The sequence below is a fragment of the Heteronotia binoei genome, chromosome 1 (genome assembly GCF_032191835.1).
Source record: "Heteronotia binoei isolate CCM8104 ecotype False Entrance Well chromosome 1, APGP_CSIRO_Hbin_v1, whole genome shotgun sequence".
Lineage (NCBI taxonomy): Eukaryota > Metazoa > Chordata > Lepidosauria > Squamata > Gekkonidae > Heteronotia > Heteronotia binoei.
In genome coordinates this window covers 269,501,803-269,528,356 of record NC_083223.1, presented here as the reverse complement: position 1 = coordinate 269,528,356, position 26,554 = coordinate 269,501,803, and the positions used below count along the sequence as shown (strand labels likewise).

Genomic DNA, 26,554 nt, shown 5'->3' with positions numbered 1-26,554 from the left:
TGCATTGTGCAGAGAGTTGGCCTAGATGACCCTGGAGGTCCCTTCCAACTCTATGATTCTGAAGTGGGAAATTCCCTGAGTGTTCCAGCCTCACTCCAGAGATGGAAATAGATTCAGATGGGTAGCCATGTTGGTTTGAAGTGACAGAAGATAGTTTGAGCCCGCTGGCACCTATAAGACCAACAAAGTTTAATTCTGGATGTAAGAGTTCATGTAAATTGCCGAATGTATGGATCTTAGAGTGGGGTTTTCTCCCATGTACCTTACTCTTGAAAGGTAGGCTAGGCTGAAAGAAAATGTCTGACCTGTGGTCACCCAGCAAGTTTTGTGGTTGACAGGGCTTTTTTTTGTAGCAGGAACTCCTTTGAATATTAGGCCACACTGTATAATAAGAGCTCTGTAAGCTCTTGAAGGATTGGCTACATCAGGGGTGTGTGGCCTAATATGCAAAGGAGTTCCTGCTACAAAAAAAAAAGCCCTGGTGGTTGAGTCAGGATTTGAACCCAGATCTTCATCATACGCCACACTGAACAAATGGCCACAGTAGGAGCTTTCCCCAACCCCCTTGGAAATGCTATTTAGTGTCGGGGACAATCACAGTTGGTCAATGATTTTTTTGCACGTGACTGAGGTATTGATTATCTGGAGGTATCGATTATCTGGAATTGTCACAAGAACTACTATCAATTATTATAAGATCTTGTTTTATCCGCCGCCTCATAAGAACGTAAGAGAAGCCATGTTGGATCAGGCCAATGGCCCATCCAGTCCAACACTCTGTGTCACACAGTGGCCATAAGAACATAAGAGAAGCCATGTTGGATCAGGCCAGTGGCCCATCCAGTCCAACACTCTGTGTCACACAAGGCCATAAGAACATAAGAGAAGCCATGCTGGATCAGGCCAGTGGCCCATCCAGTCCAACACTCTGTGTCACACAGTGGCCATAAGAACATAAGAGAAGCCATGTTGGATCAGGCCAGTGGCCCATCCAGTCCAACACTCTGTGTCACACAGTGGCCATAAGAACATAAGAGAAGCCATATTGGATCAGGCCAGTGGCCCATCCAGTCCAACACTCTGTGTCACACAGTGGCCATAAGAACATAAGAGAAGCCATGTTGGATCAGGCCAGTGGCCCATCCAGTCCAACACTCTGTGTCACACAGTGGCCATAAGAACATAGAGAAGCCATGTTGGATCAGGCCAATGCCCCATCCAGTCCAACACTCTGTGTCACACAGTGGCCATAAGAACGTAAGAGAAGCCATGTTGGATCAGGCCAGTGGCCCATCCAGTCCAACACTCTGTGTCACACAGTGGCCATAAGAACATAAGAGAAGCCATGCTGGATCAGGCCAGTGGCCCATCCAGTCCAACACTCTGTGTCACACAGTGGCCATAAGAACATAAGAGAAGCCATGTTGGATCAGGCCAGTGGCCCATCCAGTCCAACACTCTGTGTCACACAGTGGCCATAAGAACATAAGAGAAGCCATGTTGGATCAGGCCAGTGGCCCATCCAGTCCAACACTCTGTGTCACACAGTGGCCATAAGAACATAGAGAAGCCATGTTGGATCAGGCCAATGGCCCATCCAGTCCAACACTCTGTGTCACACAGTGCCCCCCAAAAATTTATATATATATACACACTGTGGCTAATAGCCACTGATGGACCTCTGCTCCATATTTTTATCTAACCCCCTCTTGAAGGTGGCTATGCTTGTGGCTGCCACCACCTCCTATGGCAGTGAATTCCACATGTTAATCACCCTTTGGGTGAAGAAGTACTTCCTTTTATCTGTTTTAACCTGGCTGCTCAGCAATTTCATCGAATGCCCACGAGTTCTCGTATTGTGAGAAAGGGAGAAAAGTACTTCTTTCTCTACTTTCTCCATCCCATGCATTATCTTGTAAACCTCTATCATGTCACCCCGCAGTCGACGTTTCTCCAAGCTAAAGAGCCCCAAGCGTTTCAACCTTTCTTCATAGGGAAAGTGTTCCAGCCCTTTAATCATTCTAGTTGCCCTTTTCTGGACTTTCTCCAATGCTATAATATCCTTTTTGAGGTGTGGCGACCAGAACTGCACACAGTACTCCAAATGAGACCGCACCATCGATTTATACAGGGGCATTATGATGAATACATTATGATGAATACAGGGGCCTCAGGCTGAATAATTGGCCACACAAAGCCACTGAGACTATGGTCTGTTCGGACACGCATGCTCTTCACTAGAACAACAAACGTATAGGCCTGGTTTAAAACGGAAAGTATTTTGGCAGCTGTACATGGCCCCAGCATCTGGACAAAGCTGTGTGTACGACACCAACGCACCCATGCAATGCCCATTCTGGTTGTGGGTATTTGGCACGCCAACACTTTGCAAATAGCTGCTCTTCCGAGGGATTGGCTCTGTTTAAATGCAAAATTGTTCTGGAAATCGGGTTGCCAGTCCCCAGGTGGGGATAGGAGATCCCCTGGTTTGGAGGCCCTCCCCTATTTCAGAGTCATCAGAAGGTGGTGGGGAGGGAGGGAAGTGTCTGCTGGGCACTCCATTATTTCCTATGGAGAGTGATTCCCATAGGGGCTAAGGGAGAATTGATCTGTAGGTTTCTGGGACTCTGGGGGGGGGTGTTGTCTTTTCAGGTAGAGGCACCAGATTTTCAGCATAGCATCCGGTACCTCTCCTCAAAATACCCTCCAAGTTTCAAAAAGATTAGACCAAGGGGTCCAATTCTATGAGCCCCCCAAAGAAGGTACCCCTATCCTTCATTGTTTCCAATGGAGAGAAGGCATTTAAAAGATGTGCGGTCCCTTGAAATGTGATGTCCAGAACTCTCTTTGGAGTTCAGTTATGCTTCTTACATCCTGGCTCCTGGCTCCACCCCCAATGTCTCCTGCCTCCACCCCCAAAGTCCCCAGATATTTCTTGAATTGGACCTGGCAACCCAAACTGGGAAGGACTTGTGACCCAGCTCCAGCACCCTGGAAATCAGACCTTCCCTTCATATGCAGCGCAGTGAGAGAATGAATCCACAGAGGGCACATGAGAGGTGCAATTTCATTTGAAAGTTCCCATTCACAAAGAAATATCCCTTCAAGAGAGAAATGCCATCACATCCGGGAGAAATAGACATCAGGGAGAAATACAGGGAGCCAGTTGGGTGACCTTGGATCAGTCTCTTAGATCTGTTCTCTCAAGAGCGGAATTCTCAATCAGAGCTCTGAAGAAGAAGAAGACCACAGATTTATACCCCGCCCTTCTCCCTGAATCGGAGACTCAGAGCGGCATACAATTTCCTATATCTTCTCCCCCCCCCCCCACAACAGACACCATGTGAGGTGAGTGGGGCTGAGAGGGCTCTCACAGCAGCTGCCCTTTCAAGGACAGCTCTGCAAGAGCTACGGCTGACCCAAGGCCATTCCAGCAGGTGCAAGCGGAGGAGTGGGGAATCAAACCCGGTTGGTAGAAGGAAGGGAAGGAGATGGTAAGCCACTTTGGGACTCCTTCTAGTTGCTAGAAGAAGACTACAGATTTATATCCCGCCCTTCTCTCTGAATCAGAGTCTCAGAGCAGTTTACAATCTCCTTTCCCTTCCTCCCCCACAACAGACACCCTAAGAGTTGGGTGGGGCTGAGAGAGCTCTCCCAGAAGCTGCCCTTTCAAAGACAACTCCTATTATGGCTGATCCAAGGCCATTCCAGCAGGTGAAAGTGGAGGAATGGGGAATCAAACCTGGTTCTCCCAGATAAGAGAGCTATGGCTGACCCAAGGCCATTCCAGCAGGTGCAAGTGGAGGAGTGGGGAATCAAACCCGGTTCTACCAGATAAGAGTCCGCACACTTAACCACTACACCAAACTGGCTCTCATGGCCCTTTCTTACATGCCCAGGGAAATGCTGGAGGTATCGGTTATCTGGGACTGTCACAAGAACTGCTATCAGTTATTATAAATCTCATTTTATCCAGATTTATTTTTACAGCAATTTGCCACACTTTGGGGCCAGTCAGCAATTTTTCTCTAGTTGGAGGATTTTTGCCATCTTCTGGGCATGGAGCTGGGTCACTGGGGATGTATGTGTGTGGGGGGAGGTATTTGCGAATTTCCAGCATTGTGCAAGGGGTTGGACTGGATGACCCTGGAGTAGGGTTGCCAAGTCCAATTCAAGAAATATCTGGGGACTTTGGGGGTGGAGCCAGGAGACTTTGGGGGTGGAGCCAGGAGACATTAGGGGCAGAGCCAGGAGCAAGGATGTGACAAGCATCATTGAACTCCAAGGGAGTTCTGGCCATCACATTGAAAGGGACGGCGCACCTTTTTAGATGCCTTCCTTCCATAGGAAATAATGAAGGATAGGAGCACCTTCTTTAGGGGCTCATAGAATTGGACCCCCCGGTCCAATCGTTTTGAAACTTGGGGGGGTATTTTGAGAAGAGGCACTAGATGCTATACTGAAAATTTGGTGCCTCTACCTCAAAACACAACCCCCCTAGAGCCCCTGATATCTGCAGATCAATTCCCGATTCCCTAAAACTGCCGGAGATTTAGAGCTGTGGGGGGTGGGGCTTCCCCCCCCCCCCCGCCGGCTAGCTGGCTGGGGGGGTTGGGGGGGGGAAACTTGTAAAACCAGGAGATCCCCCACTGGGACCTGGGGATTGGGAAGCCTACCCTGGAGGTCCCTTCCAGCTCTATGATTCTGCGATTCCACTCCAGACTAGTTGTCCTGTTTTGTGCTAGTTTTCTACTTGCAGAATTTTTTCCCTCCCTTCGGCAGCAGGGCAGTGTTAAGAATATGATTCATCTGCTAGACGGCTTGAAAAAATTCTGCCGCTTCTGAGCTTTTCCACTTCTGTCTATCTAGTATATTTTTATCCTTTCCTTCCTTCAAGGACCTCAGGACACCTTTATTCATTTCTTTATTCGCTTTGATTGTACCCCAATGTAGCTTCCATCATTCTCTCCTCTGTTTTATCAACACAACAACCCTGTGAGGTAGGTTAGGCTGAGAGGGTGAGAATGGCCCAGGGCTTCAATGGCGGATTTCTTGAATTGGACTTGGCAACCCTACTTGAAACCAATTGCCAATCACTTCCGTTGGGTGACCTCCAAAAAAGGATTATGAGGGGAAAAATGTCCTCTTTTCATTTTCATGTTTGTGAGCCGCGGAAGGAAGGGAGGGAGGGAGGGCCAGTTTGGTGTGGAGAGCCAGTTTGGTGTAGTGGTTAAGTGCGCGGACTCTTATCTGGGAGAACCGGGTTTGATTCCCCACTCCTCCACTCGCAGCTGCTGGCATGGCCTTGGGTCAGCCATAGCTCTGGCAGAGGTTGTCCTTGAAAGGGCAGCTGCTGTGAGAGCCCTCTCCAGCCCCACCCACCTCACAGGGTGTATGTTGTGGGGGAGGAAGGTAAAGGAGATTGTGAGCTGCTCTGACACTCTCCTTGAAAGGGCAGCTTCTGGGAGAGCTCTCTCAGCCCCATCTACCTCACAGGGTGTCTGTTGTGAGGGAGGAAGGTAAAGGAGATTGTGAGCTGCTCTGAGACTCTTTGGAGTGTAGGGCGGGATATAAATCCAATATCTTCATCTACCTCACAGGGTGTCTGTTGTGGGGGAGGAAGGTAAAGGAGATTGTGAGCCGCTCTGAGACTCTCCTTGAAAAGGCAGCTTTTGTGAGAGCCCTCTCAGCCCCACCCACCTCTCAGGGTGTCTGTTGTGGGTGAGGAAGATAAAGAAGATTGTGAGCCGCTCTGAGACTCTTCGGAGTGGAGGGCGGGATACAAATCCAATATCTTCATCTACCTCACAGGGTGTCTGTTGTGGGGGAGGAAGGGAAAGGAGATTGTGAGCCGCTCTGAGACTCTTCGGAGTGGAGGGCGGGATATAAATCCAATATCTTCATCTACCTCACAGGGTGTCTGTTGTGGGGGAGGAAGGTAAAGGAGATTGTGAGCCGCTCTGAGACTCTTTGGAGTGGAGGGCGGGATATAAATCCAATCTCTTCTTCTTAAAAAAAAAAAAAGAGAGGGAGCGAGAGGTAGAAAGAAAGCAATTTTAACTTTAACTAAGTTTAATTTCTACCCCACCCCTGATGTAGGTTAGGCTGAGATGGTGAGACTGGCCCAAGGCTTCAATGGCAGAGTGAGGATTTCTTGAATTGGACTTGGCCACCCTACTTGAAACCAACTGCCAATCACTTCCGCTGGGTGACCTCCAAGAAAGGATTATGAGGGGAAAAATGTCCTCTTTTCATTTTCATGTTTGTGAGCCACGGGAGGGAGGGAGGGAGGGAGGGAGATGGGGAGGGAGAGGTAGAAAGAAAGAGACTTTAACTAAGCTTAGTTTCATGCCCAGGGCTGGCCCTAGACTATCTGACAGCCCAGGCAAGGCTAGCTTCAGGTGCCACCCTGCACCGATAATGTCATCGAGCCATACAGAGGGGGTTGCTCAATTTGGCACCTCTATAAGGCTGGCGCCCTAGGCAATTGCCTAGTTTGCGTAGTGTCAGGGTCATCTCTCATCATGCCCCCTATCATCTTTTTTCCTAAACTAAAAAGCTCCAAACATTAGAGCTTTTATTCGTAGGAAAGATGCTTTGACTCCCTATTAATTTTGCTTCCCCTTTTCTGCAGCTTTTTCCAGTTCAGTGGCATCCTGTGAACTCTACAACAGGGGCGGCCAAACTCGCTTAACGTAAGAGCCACATAAATGAAACGTCAGATGTTTGTGAGCCGCGGAGGGGCGGGAGAGGTAGCGATTAAAGTTGCAATTAAAGTTGCTTTCTTTCTACCTCTCCCTCCCTTGGCTTACAGAAGTGATTTAAAGAGACGGATGCCCTTTCCAAGACGGCCAACGGACGGTGGGAGCTTCAAGAGCCACACAATAAGTGTGAAAGAGCCACAGTTTGGCCACCCCTGTACTAGACCGACACTCGAGAGCCAGTGTGGTGCAGTGGTTAAGAGCAACAGACTCTAATCTGCGAGAAACGGGCTTGATTCCCCACACCTCCTGGGGAATCCACACACCTCCTGGGTGACCTTGGGTTAGTCCCAGTTCTCTTAGAGCTGTTCTCTCAAGAGCAGTTAGTTCTCAGAGCTCTCTCAGCCCCACCTAGCTCACAGGAGAGGAAGGGAAGGAGATTGTAAGCCGCTCAGAGACTCCTTTGGGTAGTGAAAGGCAGGGAAGAAAAACTCGGGTGGAATTCTAGCAGAAGCTCCTTTGTATATTAGGCCACACCCTCCTGATGTAGCCAATCCTCCAAGAGCTTACAAAAAAGTGCCTTGTCACTCCGGGGTGACGTTGCTTTCAATGTTTTCACGGCAGACTTTTTACAGGGTGGTTTGCCATTGCCTTCCGCAGTCATCTACACTTCCCCCCCCCCCCCCAGCAAGCTGGGTACTCATTTAACTGACCTCGGAAGGATGGGAGGCTGAGTCAACCTCGAGCCAGCTATCTGAAAACCCAGCTTCCACCGGGGATCAAACTCAGGTCGTGAGCAGAGCTTAGGACTGCCCCGTGGCGCAGAGTGTTAAAGCTGCAGTCCTAAGCTCTGCTCACAACCTGAGTTTGATCCCGGCGGAAGCTGAGTTCAGATAGCCGGCTCCAGGTTGACTCAGCCTTCCATCCTTCTGAGGTCGGTAAAATGAGTACCCAGCTTGCTGGGGGGGAAGTGTAAAAGACTGGGGAAGGCAATGGCAAACCACCCCGTAAAAAGTCTGCCGTGAAAACGTCGTGAAAGCAACGTCACCCCAGAGTCGGAAACGACTGGTGCTTGCACAGGGGGACTACCTTTACCTTTTTACTGCAGCTTTACCACTCTGCGCCACGGGGCTCTTTTTTAAAAAGGCGTGCAGTCCCTTTCAATGGGATGGCCAGAACTCCCTTTGGAGCTCAATCACGCTTTATACAACCTCGCTCCTGGCTCCACCCCCAAAGTCCCCAGATCTTTGCATTTTGCAACACTACTTCCAAAGCAACCATTTTCTCCAGGGCAGCACCTTAAAGGCCTTGAAATTGCAGGGCGGGGGGGAGGCGGGGAGACTTGCTTTGCAAAAAAAGGGGGGGGGTCTCTTTTTTGTCCCTTCCCCCTCCTTAAGTTTTGAGGTCAAGCCAGGCTAGGCTATGAAGTCATTAACCCGTCCTCCGCGTCCCCCCCCCCACTCATCTCCCCTCTTTTTCAGCTGCTTCCGCCCCCCTCCCCACGCCCAGAGGATGAGTCACTGTCTGGTTCTTGGCGCCGCGGGGAGGAGGGGGGGCTGTTGTTATGTCTGGAATTAGCGGCAGCCAGAAGCCTGGGGGTGGGGGGGAGAGAGAATTGAGTGCAACCTCCCTGCCCCTTCTCCTGCTGCTGAAAGGGGGGGGGGGGGGAGAGGAAACCCTCATTTCATCATCCTCGTTGCACGGAATGGGAGGGTGGATTCTTTGGTGGAGTGTAGGGTTGGGGGGGGGGGGGGCTGCCCCACGGAATTTGGGAAGGAGGCGCTGAGCTGCTGGCAGATTAGGTCGGATTTGGAGGTAGGGTGGCTAGGTTTCTCTCCCCCACCCCAGCCACCGGCCAGATCCAGGCTGAGAAACGCCTGGAGATTTGGGGAATGGAGCCTGAAGAAGACGGGGACTTCAGTGGGGTACAAGGCCATAGATTTCAACCTCCAAAGCAGCCGTTTTCCCCCTCAGGGGAACTGATCGCTGTGGTCTGGAGATAGGGTTGCCAATCCCCAGGTGGGGGCAGGGGATCCCCTGGTTTGGAGGCTTCCCCCCCCTCGCTTTAGGGTTATCAGAAAGAGGGGGGAGGGAAATGTCTGCTGGACATTCCATTATTCCCTATGGAGACCGATTCCCATAGGGTATAATGGTGAATTAATCCGTGGGTATCTGGGGCGGGCTGTTTTTTTTGAGGTAGAGGCACCAAATTTTCAGCATAGCATCCAGTGCCTTTCCTCAAAACACCTTCCAAGTTTCAAGAGGATTGGACCGGGGAGGGGGCGGGTTCCAATTCTACGAGCCCCCAAAGAAGTTGCCCCTATCCGTCATTATTTCCGATGGAGGGAAGGCATTTAAAAGGTGTGCGGCCCCTTTAAATGTGATGGCCAGAACTCCCTCTCAAACATCTTAACACCATTTATTCTGTATGCCTCTTACATTAAGCAAGTTTGGCCACTCTTGGTCTAGAGCAGGGGTGGCCAATGGTAGCTCTCCAGATGTTTTTTGCCTACAACTCCCATCAGCCCCAGCCAGCATGGGGCTGATGGGAGTTGTAGGCAAAAAACATCTGGAGAGCTACCGTTGGCCACCCCTGGTCTAGAGAGCGGTATTGGGTCATTCATATATATCCCAGGGAATTTCCAGGTTTCCCAAGCCAGTATCCGCCTGGAACTTTTTCAGCTTGGGAAAACAGGGCAGGTGAGAAGGCCATGATCCTGAACCTTAATGAGCACTGCGATTGTGTTACGTCAGACATGGAGGAGAGACCCCAGACGCAACCTACGGACTCTGTAAGCTCTGGAGGCAATGCCCCCCTCCACTCTTAGTCCAACCCTCTTTCTTTCTTCCTCTGCCTCAGTTTCTCTCCAGGTTTCTCTTTATTCATTCTCTGCACTAAGCAAAATGCTCAGATTTTTCCAACACGCTTGTATTTAATCAGTCATGGAAATGGGAACGAGCAATATAGTCGTTGCAGGACTATGTCAGATGTCCCCATGGTTTACACTCTTAGGCATTTGGAGGGGCGAAATATTGGATTTTTGAGTTGAAGTGTTGTTATAACGGTGATCTGTTTTGAATAACAAGCAACAGAGTTAATTGGGGGATAGAATACTTCCCTCATTACTTTGGCAGCAGTTTATTGCTGTTGTTGCACATGTGTTATTTCACTTCTATTATTGTACATTCTTGCTCTTTGCTATTGAACATCTTTTTTTGCCATCTTCTGGGCCTGGAGCAGGGGTCACTGGGGGTGTGGAGGAGAGGTACTTGTGAATTTCCTGCATTGTGCAGGGGATTGGACTAAATGACCCTGGAGGTCCCTTCCAACTCTATGATTCTGTTATTCTAACGTTATTATACATTTGTTATTGCACATTTGTAATGCAGTGATCACTGTGCATTGCTGTTGCACATTGCTATCACACTTCAGTAGCGATTGAACCATCTCCCTCTACCTGGCTGACCTGTAGAGTCAAAGCTATGGGCTTGTCGTTTCCATTCACTGATTGTTCCTCCAGATTCTATTCTGTTCTAACTGAAAGACCCACCCTCTCTCCCCCGCCTGATTCTGCAGGTCGCAGGGCGTAAAGGCTTCCCCCATGTGATCTACGCCCGTCTCTGGCGCTGGCCAGATTTGCACAAGAACGAACTGAAGCACGTCAAGTTCTGCCAGTTCGCCTTCGACTTGAAGTACGACAGCGTCTGTGTGAACCCCTACCACTACGAGCGAGTGGTGTCACCTGGCATCGGTGAGTGGGTGAGGGAGACGGAGACATGTAAATTCAAATCCGACATCCCAGAAAGCCAGGCGGTGTGGTGGTTAAGAGCAGCAGACTCTAATCTGGAGAACCGGGTTTGATTCCCCACTTCCTCCACGTGCAGCCAGCTGGGTGATCTTGGGCCAGTCACGGTTTTCTCAAAGCTGTTCTCTCAGAGCTCTCAGCCCTGCTGACCTCACAGGGCGTTTGTTGTGGGGAGTAGAAGGGAAGGAGATTGTAAGCCACTCTGAGACTCTTGAGTGAAGGACAGGGTGTAAATCCAACTCTTGGTAGTGACTGAACCACCTCACTTAGACTCCACCTGTCTGACCTGCAGAGTCAAAGCCAGTTTGGTGTAGTGGTTAAGTGTGCGGACTCTTACCTGGGAGAACCGGGTTTTGATTTCCCACTCCTTCACATGCAACTGCTGGCATGGCCTTGAGTCAGCCATAGCCCTGGCAGAGGTTGTCCTTTAAAGGGCAGCTGCTGTGAGAGCCCTCTCAGCCCCACCCACCTCACAGGGTGTCTGTTGTGGGGGAGGAAGGGAAAGGAGATTGTGAGCTGCTCTGAGATTCGGAGCGGAGGGCGGGGTATAAATCCAATATCTTCCAATATCCTCTTCTTCTCCTCCTCCTCCTCTTCTTTTCCTCCTCCTCCTCTTCTTCTCCTCCTCCTCTTCTTCTTTTCCTCCTCTTCTCCTCCTCCTCTTCTCCTCCTCTTCTTCTTGTCCTCCTCGTCGTCGTCGTCTTCTTCTTCTTCTCCTCCTCCTTCTCCTCCTCCTCCTCCTCCTCTTCTTCTCCTCCTCCTCCTCTTCTTCCTCTTCCCCCCTGAAGGATGACCTTGAACCTTTCTCAGCCTCCTTCTCTCAGCTTAACCAACCTTGTAGGGTTGTTGTGAGGAAAGCACCATGTGACCCTTCCTGAATGCTGTGGAGAAAAGGCAGGGTACAAAATGTGACTGACAGATTTGGTTCATGGAACCCTAGGCCATATACTCGGATAGAACCCAAACTACCATGGGTCTAGGTTAGGGGCTCACAACTACCGGCCCAGAGTCTCAGTGCTAGTTCAGAAGATGCAGGCAAAGGGCTCTCTTCTTTATTTCCATTCCCAATTGTGAGCAGCAACAGGGTCCCTGGGTGCCCTTTGCCTCTCATGGCATTCAGCTCTTATTTTGCTTCCCATGATGGACTACAGAGTAAGACCAAGGCCTTCATTGCTATGGAGAAGAAATCTTGAAAGAGCCCTTTGCCCAATTGCCAAGGCAACCTGACCTTAGATACTGATCAAAATTCTGGTGCACAGATACAATTCTGGTCACCGCACCTCAAAAAAGAATATTATAGCACTGAAAAAAGCGCAGAAAAGGGCAACTAGAATGATTCAAGGTTTGGAACGCTTTCCCTATGAAGAAAGGTTAACACGCTTGGGGCTCTTTAGCTTGGAGAAACGTCGACTAGGGGGTGACATGGTAGAGGTTTACAAGATTATGCCTGGGATGGAGAAAGTAGAGAAAGAAGTACTTTTCTCCCTTTCTCACAATACAAGAACTCGTGGGCATTCGATGAAATTGCTGAGCAGACAGGTTAAAATGGATAAAGGGAAGTACTTCTTCACTCAAAGGGTGATTAACACGTGGAATTCACTGCCACAGGAGGTGGTGGTGGCCACAAGCATAGCCACCTTCAAGAGGGGGTTAGATAAAAATATGGAGCAGAGGTCCATCAGTGGCTATTAGCCACAGTATATATGTATATATTATATATGTGTGTGTATGTGTGTGTGTGTGTTTGTGTGTGTATATATATATATATACATACATATACACACACATATATATTGGCCACTGTGTGACACAGAGTGTTGGACTGGATGGGCCACTGGCCTGATCCAACACGGCATCTCTTATGTTCTTATGGCCACTGTGTGAGACAGAGTGTTGGGCTGGATGGGCCACTGGCCTGATCCAACATGGCTTCTCTTATGTTCTTATGGCCACTGTGTGAGACAGAGTGTTGGACTGGATGGGCCACGGGCCTGATCCAACATGGCTTCTCTTATGTTCTTATGGCCACTGCGGGACAGAGTGTTGGGCTGGATGGGCCATTGGCCTGATCCAACAGGGCTTCTCTTATGTTCTTATGGCCACTGTGTGACACAGAGTGTTGGACTGGATGGGCCATTGGCCTGATCCAACACGGCATCTCTTATGTTCTTATGGCCACTGTGTGACACAGAGTGTTGGACTGGATGGGCCATTGGCCTGATCCAACATGGCTTCTCTTATGTTCTTATGGCCACTGTGTGAGACAGAGTGTTGGGCTGGATGAGCCATTGGCCTTATCCAATATGGCTTCTCTTATGTTCTTATGTTAAAAAGATTCTCTTGGTTGTTTTCAGGGGCTGTGATTCCACACACTAAGTATTGGGCTTTCAACCCACTTTAAATGCACTTTCCAACTGGATTTCACAGAGTCAGCTGACCGTTGGGAAGTGCCCTGGAGGCGGATTGAAAGTGCATTATTTAGTGTGTGCAACCGCAGCCAGGGAGTGTCTCATTCTGTACATGCTCAGACGCACTTTCCTCGAATAGTGGCAACAGACAGCGTGCAGCAAAGCTGCAAAGATAACTGATAAATCCATTCTCTGTTCTCTCTTTCTAGGACTGAATATCCAGAATACAGGTGAGTGCTGATGTCTAGACTGGGGGGTGGTCAACAAAAGGGCCAGGGAGGGGTTTCTGTCACAGGCAGGGGACTCTGGGGAGATCTTCAGAATATCATTATGACTCCCCTTCTCCAGTCCTTTACAAAGCAGGCAGAAAACTCAGCAGGTGTGCTTGAAGCCCTGCATGGAACAATGGGGATGTCCTGTTTAAAACAGTGGTGGCGTCAGGGAGGTGTGGCTTAATATGCAAATGAGCTCCTGCTGGGCTTTTTCTACAAAGAAAGCCCTGAGTGAAACATTGGTGGCGTCGGGGGGGGATGTGGCCTAATACACAAATGAGTTCCTGCTGGGTTTTTCCTACAAAATAAAGGCCTGTGAACAACTGAACGGAGCCTCCATATTCAGGGGCAGCGTACCTCTATTCAGTATTCCCTCTAAGCTGTGGAGTCCTGTGAGCAAAAATTGTATTTCATGAGCTACTGGCATGAACATTGTGAGCTAGTGCATGAATCAGTTTGCTCTGGGGCCATCCTTCGTGAGCTAAGACAGAAATGTGTGAGCAGGAGGCTAAAAAACGGTGAGCCAGCTCACACTCACTCAGCTGAGAGGGAACACTGCCTCTAATTCTACCGCTTGCTGTGAACCGCGCCGGACCTGTACAGTCTTCCCCCCTCTAGCCCCTCCCGCCCGGCTAGTAAAAGAGGAATTCATCCCCGATTGCATTCACATGGAGATCCAGGCACCCCCGCCAGCTGAACACCCTGGTCCCGGGAGCAAATCCAGCCACCCACCAGGAGACCCTTTCCAGCCTCTATCGCCGCTTCAGGTCTCCGAGTCGCCCCACCCTCCTGTCGGCATCTACCCAGCTCTGCCCTTGTCTCCCCCAGGTAAGATTTTTTCTTGGCAGGCTTGATCATTATCTTCAAATCTTCAAAGGGCTGTTATCTAGAGCAGGGGGGGGCCAAACTTGCTTAATGTAAGAGCCATACAGAATAAATGTCAAATGTCTGAGAGCCGCAAGACATGAATGTCAGATGCCCGAGAGCCACAAGGAAGGAAAATAGAAGGGAGGAGGGGTGGGAGAGGTGGGAAGAAAGCAACTTTAACTCTCAATGTGTTCTCCAAGCCACTGGCTGGCTTGTCTCGGAGGAGTGATTGAAAGAGACAAACACACTCTCCAAGCTGGCCGACGGTGCTGTGGGGGCTTCAAGAGCCGCAGTATGTGTGAAAGAGCCACGTGTAGCTTGAGCCACAGTTTGGTCACCCCTGATCTAGAGGTGGTGTGGAATTGTTTTCTGTGGCCCCAGAAGGTCACAGAAGGCAGCTGAGAGGTGATAGGATCACCATTTTCCAGTACTTGAAGGGTTGTCCTATAGAGGATGGGGTGGAATTGTTTTCTTTGGCCCCGGAAGGTAGGACCAGAACCAACGGGTTGAAATTAAATCAAAAGAGTTTCCGGCTCAACATTAGGAAGAACTTCCTGACCATTAGAGCAATTCCTCAGTGGAACAGGCTTCCTCGGGAGGTGGTGGGCTCTCCTTCCTTGGAGGTTTTTAAACGGAGGCTAGATGGCCAGGGCTTTTTCCCAGCAGGAACGCACAGGAACTCAGTTCCAGCTGGCTTTGTGTCAGGGGGTGTGGCCTAACATGCAAATGAGACCTTGCTGGACCTTTTCTACAAAAAAGCCCTGCGTGCAACAAAATAGTGACCTAGGGGGTGTGTGGCCTAATATGCAAATGAGTTCCTGCTGGGCTTTTTCTACCCCAAAAGCCCTGTAGATGGCCATCTGACAGCAATGTGGATCCTGTGAATTTAGGGGGAGGTATTTGTGACGTTATGAGCCCCGTGGCGCAGAGTGGTAAAGCTGCAGTACTGTAGTCTGAACTCTCTGCTCACAACCTGAGTTCGATCCTGGTGGAAGCTGGGTTCAGGTAACCGGCTCCAGGTTGACTCAGCCTTCCATCCTTCCGAGGTTGGTAAAATGAGTCCCCTGCTTCCTGGGGGGAAAGTGGAGATGACAGGGGAAGGCAATGGCAAACCACCCCGTAAAAAGTCTGCCGCGAAAACGTCGTGATGCAACGTCAGCCCAGAGTCGGAAACCACTGGAGCTTGCACAGGGGACTACCTTTACCTTTGGAAGAGCCCCGTGGTGCAGAGTGATAGCTGCAGTACTGCAGTCCTAAGCTCTGCTCACGACCTGAGTTCGATTCCAGCGGAAGCTGGTTCAGGTATCTGGCTTCAAGTTGACTCAGCCTTCCATCCTTTTGAGGTCGGTAACATGAGTACCCAGCTTGCTGGGAGGAAAGCGTAGATGACTGGGGAAGGCAATGGCAAACCACCCCGTAAAAAATCTGCCGCGAAAACGTTGTGAAAGCAACGTCACTCCAGAGTCGAAAACGACTGGTGCTTGCACAGGGGACTTTTCCTTTACCTTTTTTTTATTGTTTGTGAACTCCCTGCATGGTTGGGGGGTTGAACTAGATGGCCCTGGTGGTCTCTTGCAACTCCATGATTCTCTGGAGGGAAGATGAAGGGATGTCTTCTGCCCCCACTCTCCTAAGGTAGCAATCCTCTGAAACAAGCCTTTTATTTTTCCTTCCATCAGGGCCTCCAGGAGGGCCTCTGCTCCCCCTTCTGCATGGGGAGAGTCTTCTGCAGATCTCCGCCTCCTCACACGCCCCGGCCCCTTCCCCGGCTCCCGCAGGAGCGCAGCAAAATGGCTGCCCCCCAAAACTGTCATACCCGAGTAAGTATCTGGGTTGGAGGGTGGGATTCATGAATCTGAGGGGAACAGAAGAAGACCTTTGGTCTGTCGAGGTCAGTCTCATCTACTTAGATTGGCTGCTATTCTCCCGGGTCTCAGGCAGAGGTCTTTCCCATCAGCTCCTACCTGGCCCTTTTAGATGAAGAGGCTGGAGATTGAACCTGGGACCTTCTGCATGCCGAGCCGATGCTCTGTCACTGAGCTACAGCCCTCCTTGGGGTCTCAGGTGGAGGGCTTTCACATCATACGCTACCTGATTCCTTTAACTGGAGATGCCAGGGATTGAACCAGGGACCTTCTGCATGCAAGGCAGAGGCTCTTCCACTGAGCCACAGCCTCTTCTGAGACTAGCTGCAGCTCTCCAGGGTCTCAGGTAGAAGCCTTTCGCCTCATCTACTGCCTGGTCCTTTCAACTGGAGATGCCGGGGATTGAACCTGGGACCTTTTGCATCCCAAGCAGATGCTCTACCACTGAGCCACAACCACGACTCTGACCAGTGGAAGCTCTTGAGGGTCTTCGTTAAAGCCCTTTCTCATCACTTGCTGTTTGATCCTTCCTTCTAACTGGAGATGTCGAGGATTGAACCTGGGGTCTTCTGCATGCCAAGCAGAGGCTCTTCCACTGAGCCACAATCCCTCCTTATGACTCTCTAGTCTTTCCCATGACCTCCTGCCTGGTCCTTCTAACTGGAGATGCCGGGGATTGAACCTGGGACCTTTTGCATCCCAAGAAGATGCTCTACCACTGAGCCTTTAAAGCCCTATGTGGCCAAGGACCCATTTACCCGAGGGACCGTCTGTCCCCACACATTCCCCAGAAAATGCTGAGATCTGGATCCCAACATTTCCTAGTGATCCCCGGGCTGAAGGAGGCGAGACTGTCGACCACCAAGGATCGGGCCTTTTCAGTGGCAGCCCCCTCCTGGTGGAACCAATTGCCGGAAAAGGTTAGGGCCTTGCGGGACATCGCTCATTTCCGCGAGGCCTGTAAGACCGTTCTCTTCCGGCAAGCCTTTAGCTGACTGTAGGAGAATCCTGGAAGAATCCTGGAACAACCGTCGTCTCAAGAATGAGCAGCATCTAATCTAGCGCCAACTGTATACTGTTTTTAATTTAGATTGTTTAATGATTTTACCGATTTTATTGATTTTGTGATTGCGATCATTGTCCTGTGATCTGATGTAAGCCACCCTGAGCAGAGCAGAGGTCCATCAGTGCCTATTAGCCACAGTGTATGTGTGTGTGTGTGTATAATTTTTTTGGCCACTGTGTGACACAGAGTATTGGACTGGAGGGGCCACTGGCCTGATCCAACATGGCTTCTCTTATGTTCTTATGGCCACTGTGTGAGACAGAGTGTTGGACTGGAGGGGCCACTGGCCTGATCCAACATGGCTTCTCTTATGTTCTTATGGCCACTGTGTGACACAGAGTGTTGGACTGGATGGGCCACGGGCCTGATCCAACATGGCTTCTCTTATGTTCTTATGGCCACTGTGTGACACAGAGTGTTGGACTGGAGGGGCCATTGGGCTGATCCAACACGGCTTCTCTTATGTTCTTATGGCCACTGTGTGAGACAGAGTGTTGGACTGGAGGGGCCACTGGCCTGATCCAACATGGCTTCTCTTATGTTCTTATGGCTACTGTGTGAGACAGAGTGTTGGACTGGAGGGGCCACTGGCCTGATCCAACATGGCTTCTCTTATGTTCTTATGGCCACTGTGTGAGACAGAGTGTTGGACTGGAGGGGCCACTGGCCTGATCCAACATGGCTTCTCTTATGTTCTTATGGCCACTGTGTGACACAGAGTGTTGGACTGGAGGGGCCATTGGGCTGATCCAACACGGCTTCTCTTATGTTCTTATGGCCACTGTGTGAGACAGAGTGTTGGACTGGAGGGGCCACTGGCCTGATCCAACATGGCTTCTCTTATGTTCTTATGGCCACTGTGTGAGACAGAGTGTTGGACTGGATGGGCCACTGGCCTGATCCAACATGGCTTCTCTTATGTTTTTATGGCCACTGTGTGAGACAGAGTGTTGGACTGGATGGGCCACTGGCCTGATCCAACAGGGCTTCTCTTATGTTCTTATGGCCACTGTGTGAGACAGAGTGTTGGACTGGATGGGCCACTGGCCTGATCCAACATGGCTTCTCTTATGTTTTTATGGCCACTGTGTGAGACAGAGTGTTGGACTGGATGGGCCACTGGCCTGATCCAACAGGGCTTCTCTTATGTTCTTATGGCCACTGTGTGAGACAGAGTGTTGGACTGGATGGGCCATTGGCCTGATCCAACATGGCTTCTTTTATGTTCTTAAACATAGAGGAGGCAGTGCCAAGACAGACGGACAAGGGGGCCCAACTCAGTATCCGAGAGCTTCACCCGTTCTCTATCCTTCATTTCTCTCCTTTCCTTCTTTGCCGGGTTTCTGCAAGACTCAGCAAACAGCTGGACCGGGACCGGAAGTGCCCCGAGCTACTCCTTGGGAGGAAGGGGTCGGCAGCCCACCCCTCCGTCGCCCCCCGCACCGCAGCAGCAGCAGCAGAACGGACGGAGTCGTCCACCGCAAACTCCCCTCCATCACCAAAGCCATTACTGTATGTCCAGGCAAGCCAAGTGCGGGAAGGGCGAAAAGGGAGAGGGGGGAAGACGGAAGGTGTCGGGAGCAGGGGTGGAATTCTAGCAGTTGCTCCTTTGCATATTAGGCCACACCCCCTTGATGCAGCCAATCCTCCAAGAGCTTACAAAAAAGAGCCTTGTAAGCTCTTGGAGGATTGGCTACATCAGGGGTGTGTGGCCCAGTATGCAAAGGAGCTCCTGCTAGAATTCCACCCCGGTCGGGTGTGCTTTCTTTTCTTTTCTTTTCTTTTTAAACTCCCATTTTAAGAAAGGGTCTCCTAGCTATAACAAACTGCAGTAACACTGGTGCAGTCTCATGACCGGGACTTTTTTTTGTAGTAGGGATTCCTTTGCATATGAGGCCACGCCCCCCCCTGATGTAGCCAATCCTCCAGGAGCTAACAGTAGGCCCTGTAAGAAGAGCCCTGTAAGCTCTTGGAGGATTGGCTACAACAGGGCTGGGGGCGGGGGCTAACATGTAAAGGAGTTCCTGCTACAAAAAGAAATAAAGAAGCCCCGTTTGGAACACTGTCTGGTCCCCATATCTCCAAAAGGACATTGCGGAATTGGGGAAAGGACAGAGAAGGGCGACCAAGATGATGAGGGCGGTTGGAGCACCTAAAAGGAAAGGCTGAAGAGTCAGGGGCTGATTTTTCACTAGCCTTACCTCGCTCTCACTAGGGTTGCCAATCCCCAGGTGGGGGCAGGGGATCCCCCGGTTTGGAGGCCCCCCCCCACCCCCCCGCTTCAGGGTCATCAGAAAGCGAAGGGAAATGTCTGCTGGGAACTCCGTTATTCTGTATGTCTGGGAGCCGGAGGGGGGGGGGGGTCTGGCACCCCTAGCTTTAGAGGAAGAATGATTAATTAATTAATCAATTAATTAATTAATTTTGTGAATTTATAGTCCGCCCTTTCCCAAGATGGGCTCAGGTCAGATTACAGCACAATAAAACAGTTTAAAATTGCCCAATCAAACGGTTAAGAATTAAACGGCTGAAACCGTTAAATACAAATGAGAAAAGGCGGCGTGGGTGATATAAGCATCCTTCACAGACTGAGACACAGGACCCAGTGAGCGCAGGGAGGCCAATTAGACGGTGTGAGGACGTCCGCCTGCCTCAGCCAAGCGCCAGGCAGAACAGCTCCGTTTTACAGGCCCTCCGGAATGGTGGTAGTTCCGGTAGGGCCCGAATCTCCTTGGGGAGCTGATTCCACCAGGTTGGCCTGGTCGAGGCAAGCTGGACGTCCTTTGGTCCAGGGACAGTCAGAAGATGTTGGTTGGCCGCTGTTGTTGCTGGAGTAATAAATGGTTTATAAATTCACACCCGGCGTCAGTCAACTTAAAATGTTATAATTTATCTAGCAGCCTTCCTTTTTTTTAATTAATGTTTTTATTTTACTCCTCAGAACTTCGTGTGATGCCCCCTCATCGGATATTTCAGTCCCAATCCCTTAGGGCTGCCAAGTCCAATTCAAGAAATATCTGGGGACTTTGAGGGTGGAGCCAGGGGACTTTGGGGGTGGAGCCAGGAGACTTTGGGGGTGGAGTCAGGAGCAAGGTTGTGACAAGCATAATTGAACTCCGAAGGGAGTTCTGGCCATCACATTTAAAGGGACAGCACACCTTTTAAACGCCTTCCCTCCATAAGAAATAATGAAGCATAGGGGCATCTTTTTGGGGGTTCACAGAATTGGACCCCCTGGTCCAATCCTTTTGAAACTTGGAGGGTGTTTTGGGGAGAGGCACTGGATGCTATGCTGAAAATTTGGTGCCTCTACCTCAAAACATAGCCCCCCCCCCGAGTCCCAAATACTCTCAGATCCATTCTCCATTATTCCCTATGAGAATCAGTTTCTCTAGAGAATAATAGAGTGTCTAGGAGACATTTCCGTCTCCCCGTCCCCACTTTCTGATTACCCTGAAGTGGGGGGAGGGGCTCCAAACCAGGGGATCCCCTGCCCCCAGCTGGGGATTGATAACACCTGAAATAAACCACGGCGTTACTTAAATATTGCAAATTCAATATCTTCAAAATTCACACACAGTGTGTGTGTATATATAAAATATTTTGCCACTGTGTGACACAGAGTGTTGGGCTGGATGGGCCACTGGCCTGATCCAACAGGGTTTCTCTTATGTTCTTATGGCCACTGTGTGACACAGAGTGTTGGACTGGATGGGCCGTTGGCCTGATCCAACACGGCTTCTCTTATGTTCTTATGGCCACTGTGTGACACAGAGTGATGGACTGGATGGGCCAGTGGCCTGATCCAACATGGCTTCTCTTATGTTCTTATGGCCACTGTGTGACACAGAGTGTTGGACTGGATGGGCCGTTGGCCTGATCCAACATGGCTTCTCTTATGTTCTTACGTTCTTATGTTCAAATGAATGCCCCACAAATATGACTTCTGTCTCATTCATATATTCTCACTCATCTCTCATAAACCAAAATTCATTCAAATGTCCATGAATACAGCACAGCACAAAATACAGATTAAGCTGCAATTGCTGAGAAGGTACTACAGTCCACTGTATTAATTCCTTTAGTTAATAAACGTGGACAGTACCAATAAATGTGCTACTTCTTGGGTAGCACATTTATTGGTACTGCCCATGTCTATCAATGGAAGGAACTATACAGTGGACTGTGGTACCTTCTCAGCCATTGGAACTTAATTTGTATTTTGAGCTGTGCTGTATTCGTGGACATTTGAATGAATTTTGGTTTATGAGAGATGAGTGAGAATATATGAATAAGATATAAGTGATGATGATGATGATGATGATGATGATGATGATGATGATGATGATGATGATGATGATGATGATGATGATGATATTGGATTTATATCCCGCCCTCCACTCCGAAGAGTCTCAGAGCGGCTCACAATCTCCTTTCCCTTCCTCCCCCACAACAGACACCCTGCGAGGTAGATGAAGATATTGGATTTATATCCCGCCCTCCACTCCGAAGAGTCTCAGAGCGGCTCACAATCTCCTTCCCCTTCCTCCCCCACAACAAACACCCTGTGAGGTAGATGAAGATATTGGATTTATATCCCGCCCTCCACTCTGAAGAGTCTCAGAGCAGCTCACAATCTCCTTTACCTTCCTCCCCCACAACAGACACCCTGTGAGGTAGATGAAGATATTGGATTTATATCCCGCCCTCCACTCCGAAGAGTCTCAGAGCGGCTCACAAACTCCTTTACCTTCCTCCCCCACAACAGACACCCTGTGAGGTAGATGAAGATATTGGATTTATATCCCGCCCTCCACTCCGAAGAGTCTCAGAGCGGCTCACAATCTCCTTTCCCTTCCTCCCCCACAACAGACACCCTGTGAGGTAGATGAAGATATTGGATTTATATCCCGCACTCCACTCCGAAGAGTCTCAGAGCAGCTCACAATCTCCTTTACCTTCCTTCCCCACAACAGACACCCTGTGAGGTAAATGAAGATATTGGATTTATATCCCGCCCTCCACTCCGAAGAGTCTCAGAGCGGCTCACAATCTCCTTTACCTTCCTCCCCCACAACAGATACCCTGTGAGGTAAATGAAGATATTGGATTTATATCCCGCCCTCCACTCCGAAGAGTCTCAGAGCGGCTCACAATCTCCTTTCCCTTCCTCCCCCACAACAGACACCCTGTGAGGTAGATGAAGATATTGGATTTATATCCCTCCCTCCACTCCAAAGAGTCTCAGAGCGGCTCACAATCTCCTTTACTTTCCTCCCCCACAACAGACACCCTGTGAGGTAGATGAAGATATTGGATTTATATCCCGCCCTCCACTCCGAAGAGTCTCAGAGCGGCTCACAATCTCCTATATCTTCTCCCCCCTACAACAGACACCCTGTGAGGTGGGTAGGGCTGAGAGGGCTCTCACAGCAGCTGCCCTTTCAAGGACAACCTCTGCCAGAGCTAATGGCTAACCCAAGGCCATTCCAGCAGCTGAAAGTGGAAGAGTGGGGAATCAAACCCGGTTATCCTAGATAAGAGTCCGCACACTTAACCACTACACCATACTGGCTCTCTTTGTGGAAAGAGCCCCGTGGCGCAGAGTGGTAAAGTTGCAGTACAGCAGTTGCTCACGACCTGAGTTCAATCCCAGCGGAAGCTGGGTTCAGGTAGCTGGCTCCAGGTTGACTTAGCCTTCCATCCTTCTGAGGTCGGTAAAATGTGTACCCAGCTTACTGGGGGGAAAGCGTAGATGACTGGGGAAGGCAATGGCAAACCACCCCGTTAAAAGTCTGCCGTGAAAACAACGTCACCCCAGAGTTGAAAATGACCGGTGCTTGCACAGGGAACTGCCTTTACCTTTTTTAATATTTGTGGAGCGTTCATTTGCAATATTTAAGTAACGCAGTGGTTTATTTCAGGTGTTATCAATCAGTACACTGCTGTTTCCATTTTGCCCACCTGGGAATTTGCAACCCTAGTTACAAAACAGCCCATGAGGAAACCAGAAGAAAAGGGACCCACCCTTCATTTTTAGACCCATGCATAGGGATGATCCCCTTCCTTGTAAAGAAACCTTCTTGTGATGCTTCCTTATTTGACATTGCTGTCCCGGTCCCTCTTCAACTGAAAATTCAGATATGTTCCATAAATCCTAATGTTTCCTTCTCAGCCGGCCCACGTGTGTTGCTGCGCCCCAGTGCCACGTGTGACCCCTGACCCCCGTGTCTTGTCTTTGGTATTCAGGGCCCACCCACCACAGCTCTGCTCCTTACCAGCATCCGGTTTCCAGCCACCCTGGTAAGCGGACGCCTCCCTCACTCGCCCTCACCTCCCTCCCTTACTCGCCCTCGCTTTCCTTTTAGGACCAGGCCCTCCTGGAATTTTAACTCTCGCCTCCCCGCAGGCCCTGAATTCTGGTGCTCCATTGCCTACTTTGAGATGGACGTGCAGGTGGGCGAAATCTTCAAGGTGCCCGCCAACTGCCCGGTGGTGACCGTGGACGGCTACGTGGACCCATCGGGGGGCGACCGTTTCTGCCTGGGGCAGCTTTCAAATGTTCACCGGACAGATGCCAGCGAGCGTGCCAGGTGAGGGAATGCGTCCAGTAGCGTGCTGGTTTGTGCATGCACCATGCAGAAAAGGAATACGCGCTCTGTAAATGCATAACCAGTTTCCAAATGATTTATTTCAACGAAGGAATCATAGGAGCTGTAGTTCTAGAGAAAGACCACAAAGTAGGGTCGCCAATCCCCAGGTGGGAACCCAAAGATACACAGGACTAGAGTTGCCAATCCCCAGGTGGGGGCAGGGGATCCCCTGGTTTGGAGGCCCTCCCCCCGCTTCAGGGTCATCAGAGAGCGGGGGGAAGGGAGGGAAATGTCTGCTGGGAACTCTATTTTGGTGTAGAGAGCCAGTTTGGTGTAGTGGTTAAGTGTGCAGACTCTTATCTGGGAGAACCGGGTTTGATTCCCCACTCCTCCACTTGCACCTGCTAGCATGGCCTTGGGTCAGCCATAGCTCTAGTAGGAGTTGTCCTTGAAAGGGCAGCTTCTGGGAGAGCTCTCTCAGCCCCACCCACCTCACAGGGTGTCTGTTGTGGGGGAGGAAGGTAAAGGAGATTGTGAGCCGCTCTGAGACTCTTTGGAGTGGAGGGCGGGATATAAATCCAATATCTTCATCTTCTTCTTCTATTATTCCCTATGTAGATGTATTCCCATAGGAAATAATGGAGAATTGATCTGCGGGTATCAGGGGCTGTGGGGGGGGGGGCTGTTTTTTTTAGATAGAGGCACCAAATTTGCAGCATAGCATCTGGTGCCTCTCCCCAAAATACCCTCCCAGTTTCAAAAAGATTGAACCAGGGGGTCCAATTCTATGTGCCCCCAAACAAGGTGCCCTATTCATTATTTCCTATGGAAGGAAGGCATTTAAAAGGTGTGCCGTCCCTTTAAAAGTGATGGACAGAACTCCCTTTGGAGTTCAAAGATGCTTGTCACACCCTTGCTTCTGGCTCCACCCTCAATGTCTCTTGACTCCACCCCCAAAGTCCCCAGATATTTCTTGAATTGGACTTGGCAACCCTACACAGGACAATCATGGATAAATTCATCGGCACAAAAGTCCATACAGTCCGTACGGCCGTGGGGAGCCTACAAGAGCTGCAATATACAAGTATTGGATTTTGTTATTGCTTATTCAGCACTTTATTGGGACAAGCACTTTTTGCACTAGCACTTTTTGTAGCCAATGACTGCGTGGACTTTTATGCCAGTGAATTCAATGTTGTTACTGTTTGTATATGCTAGTTGCGAGTTTTGTGCTTCACCCTATTATGAGTATTATGATTGTTATGTAAAATTGGTATTTATAAATGTGAGATTGCTTGTTGTATTGTATTTGTTAATTTAGCACAGTTTTTGGATTTTCAATCCTCAAGTGGGGGCAGGGGATCCCCCAGTTTGGAGGCCCTCCTCCCACTTCAGGGTCGTCAGAAAGCAGGGGGCGGGGGGGGAAGGAAATATCTGCGGGGAACTCCATTATTCCCTATGGAGACAGATTCCCATAAGGTAGAATGGTGAATTGATCTGGGGGTCTCTGGAGCTCGGCGTGGGGAGGCTGTTTTTCGAGGCAGAGGCACCAAATTTGCAGCATAGCGTCTAGCGCCTCTCCTCAAAACACCCTCCAAGTTTCAAAAGTGGCCTGATCCAACATGGCTTCTCTTATGTTCTTATAATATTGTGAAAGAGCCACATGTGGCCCCTGAGCCACACTTTGGCCACCCCTGGACTATACGAAGGGAAGCCCAATTTGCCCCCAAGATTCCCATTGATTCTATTGTAAGCAAACGTGTGCTTTTGGAGGGGGAGATAAGAACATAAGAGCATAAGAGAAGCCGTGTTGGATCAGGCCAATGGCCCATCCAGTCCAACATTTTATGTCACACAATGGCCAAAAAATTCAAGTGCCATCAGGAGGTTCACAAGTGGGGCTAGAAGACCTTCCACTTTGCGCCCCCCTCAAGCACCAAGAACACAGAGCATCACTGCCCCAGATAGTTCCAATAAAATGCTGTGGCTAATAGCCGCTGATGGACCTCTGCTCCATATTTTTATCCAGTCCCCTCTTGAAGCTGGCTATGCTTGTAGCCGCCGCCACTTCCTGTGGCAGTGAATTCCACATGTTAATCAGCCTTTGGGTGAAGAAGGACTCCCTTTGATCCATTTTAACCCTACTGGTCAGCAATTTCATCGAATGCCCACGAGTTCTTGTATTGTGAGAAAGGGAGAAAAGTACTTCTAGAAAGGGAGAAAAGTACTTTTCTCTGCTTTCTCCATCCAATGCATAATCTTGTAAACCTCTATCGTGTCACCCCGTATTCGACGTTTCTCCAAGCTAAAGAGCCCCAAGCGTTTTAACCTTTCTTCATAGGGAAAAGGGTTCCAACCCTTTAATCATTCTAGTTGCCCTTTTCTGAACTTTTTCCAATGCTATAATATCCTTTCTGAGGTGCGGTTATCAGAATACATTGCCTAAGTCCTTCAGTCAACGCCGCAGTAGCAAGGCAGCGGGTCTCTTGCACTCAACTCTTGCCTTCTTGCAGACTGCACATCGGGAAAGGGGTTCAGCTCCAGTGCCGCGGGGAAGGGGACGTCTGGATGCGGTGCCTGAGCGACCACGCGGTCTTTGTGCAGAGCTACTACCTGGACCGGGAAGCTGGCCGTGCTCCAGGTGACGCCGTGCATAAGATTTACCCCGGCGCTTACATCAAGGTGAGAACGGCAGCTTTTCAGTGCACTAGAAAGCACCAGCTGCAACAAAATGGTACAGCTGGTGAGAGCCAGTTTGGTGCAGTGGTGAAGTCTGTGGACTCTTATCTGGGAGAACCGGGATTGATTCCCCACTCCTCCACTTGCAGCTGCTGGAATGGCCTGGGGTCAGCCATAGGAGTTGTCCTTGAAAGGGCAGCTTCTGTCAGAGCTCTCTCAGCCCCACCTACCTCACAAGGTGTCTGTTGTGGGGGTGGGAAGGTAAAGGAGATTGTAAGTGGACTCTTATCTGGGAGA

The 26,554-nt window shown here is 50.0% G+C and overlaps 1 non-coding gene and 1 pseudogene across 1 annotated transcript; one reads left to right on the top strand and one right to left on the bottom strand.

The window, feature by feature from the left end:
- Positions 1-26,554, top strand: part of LOC132583924 (mothers against decapentaplegic homolog 4-like) — a 43,501-nt pseudogene that overhangs the window by 4,484 nt on the left and 12,463 nt on the right.
- Positions 16,160-16,228, bottom strand: TRNAA-UGC (transfer RNA alanine (anticodon UGC)). Its single transcript has one exon. It is a non-coding gene; the product is annotated as a tRNA-Ala (tRNA).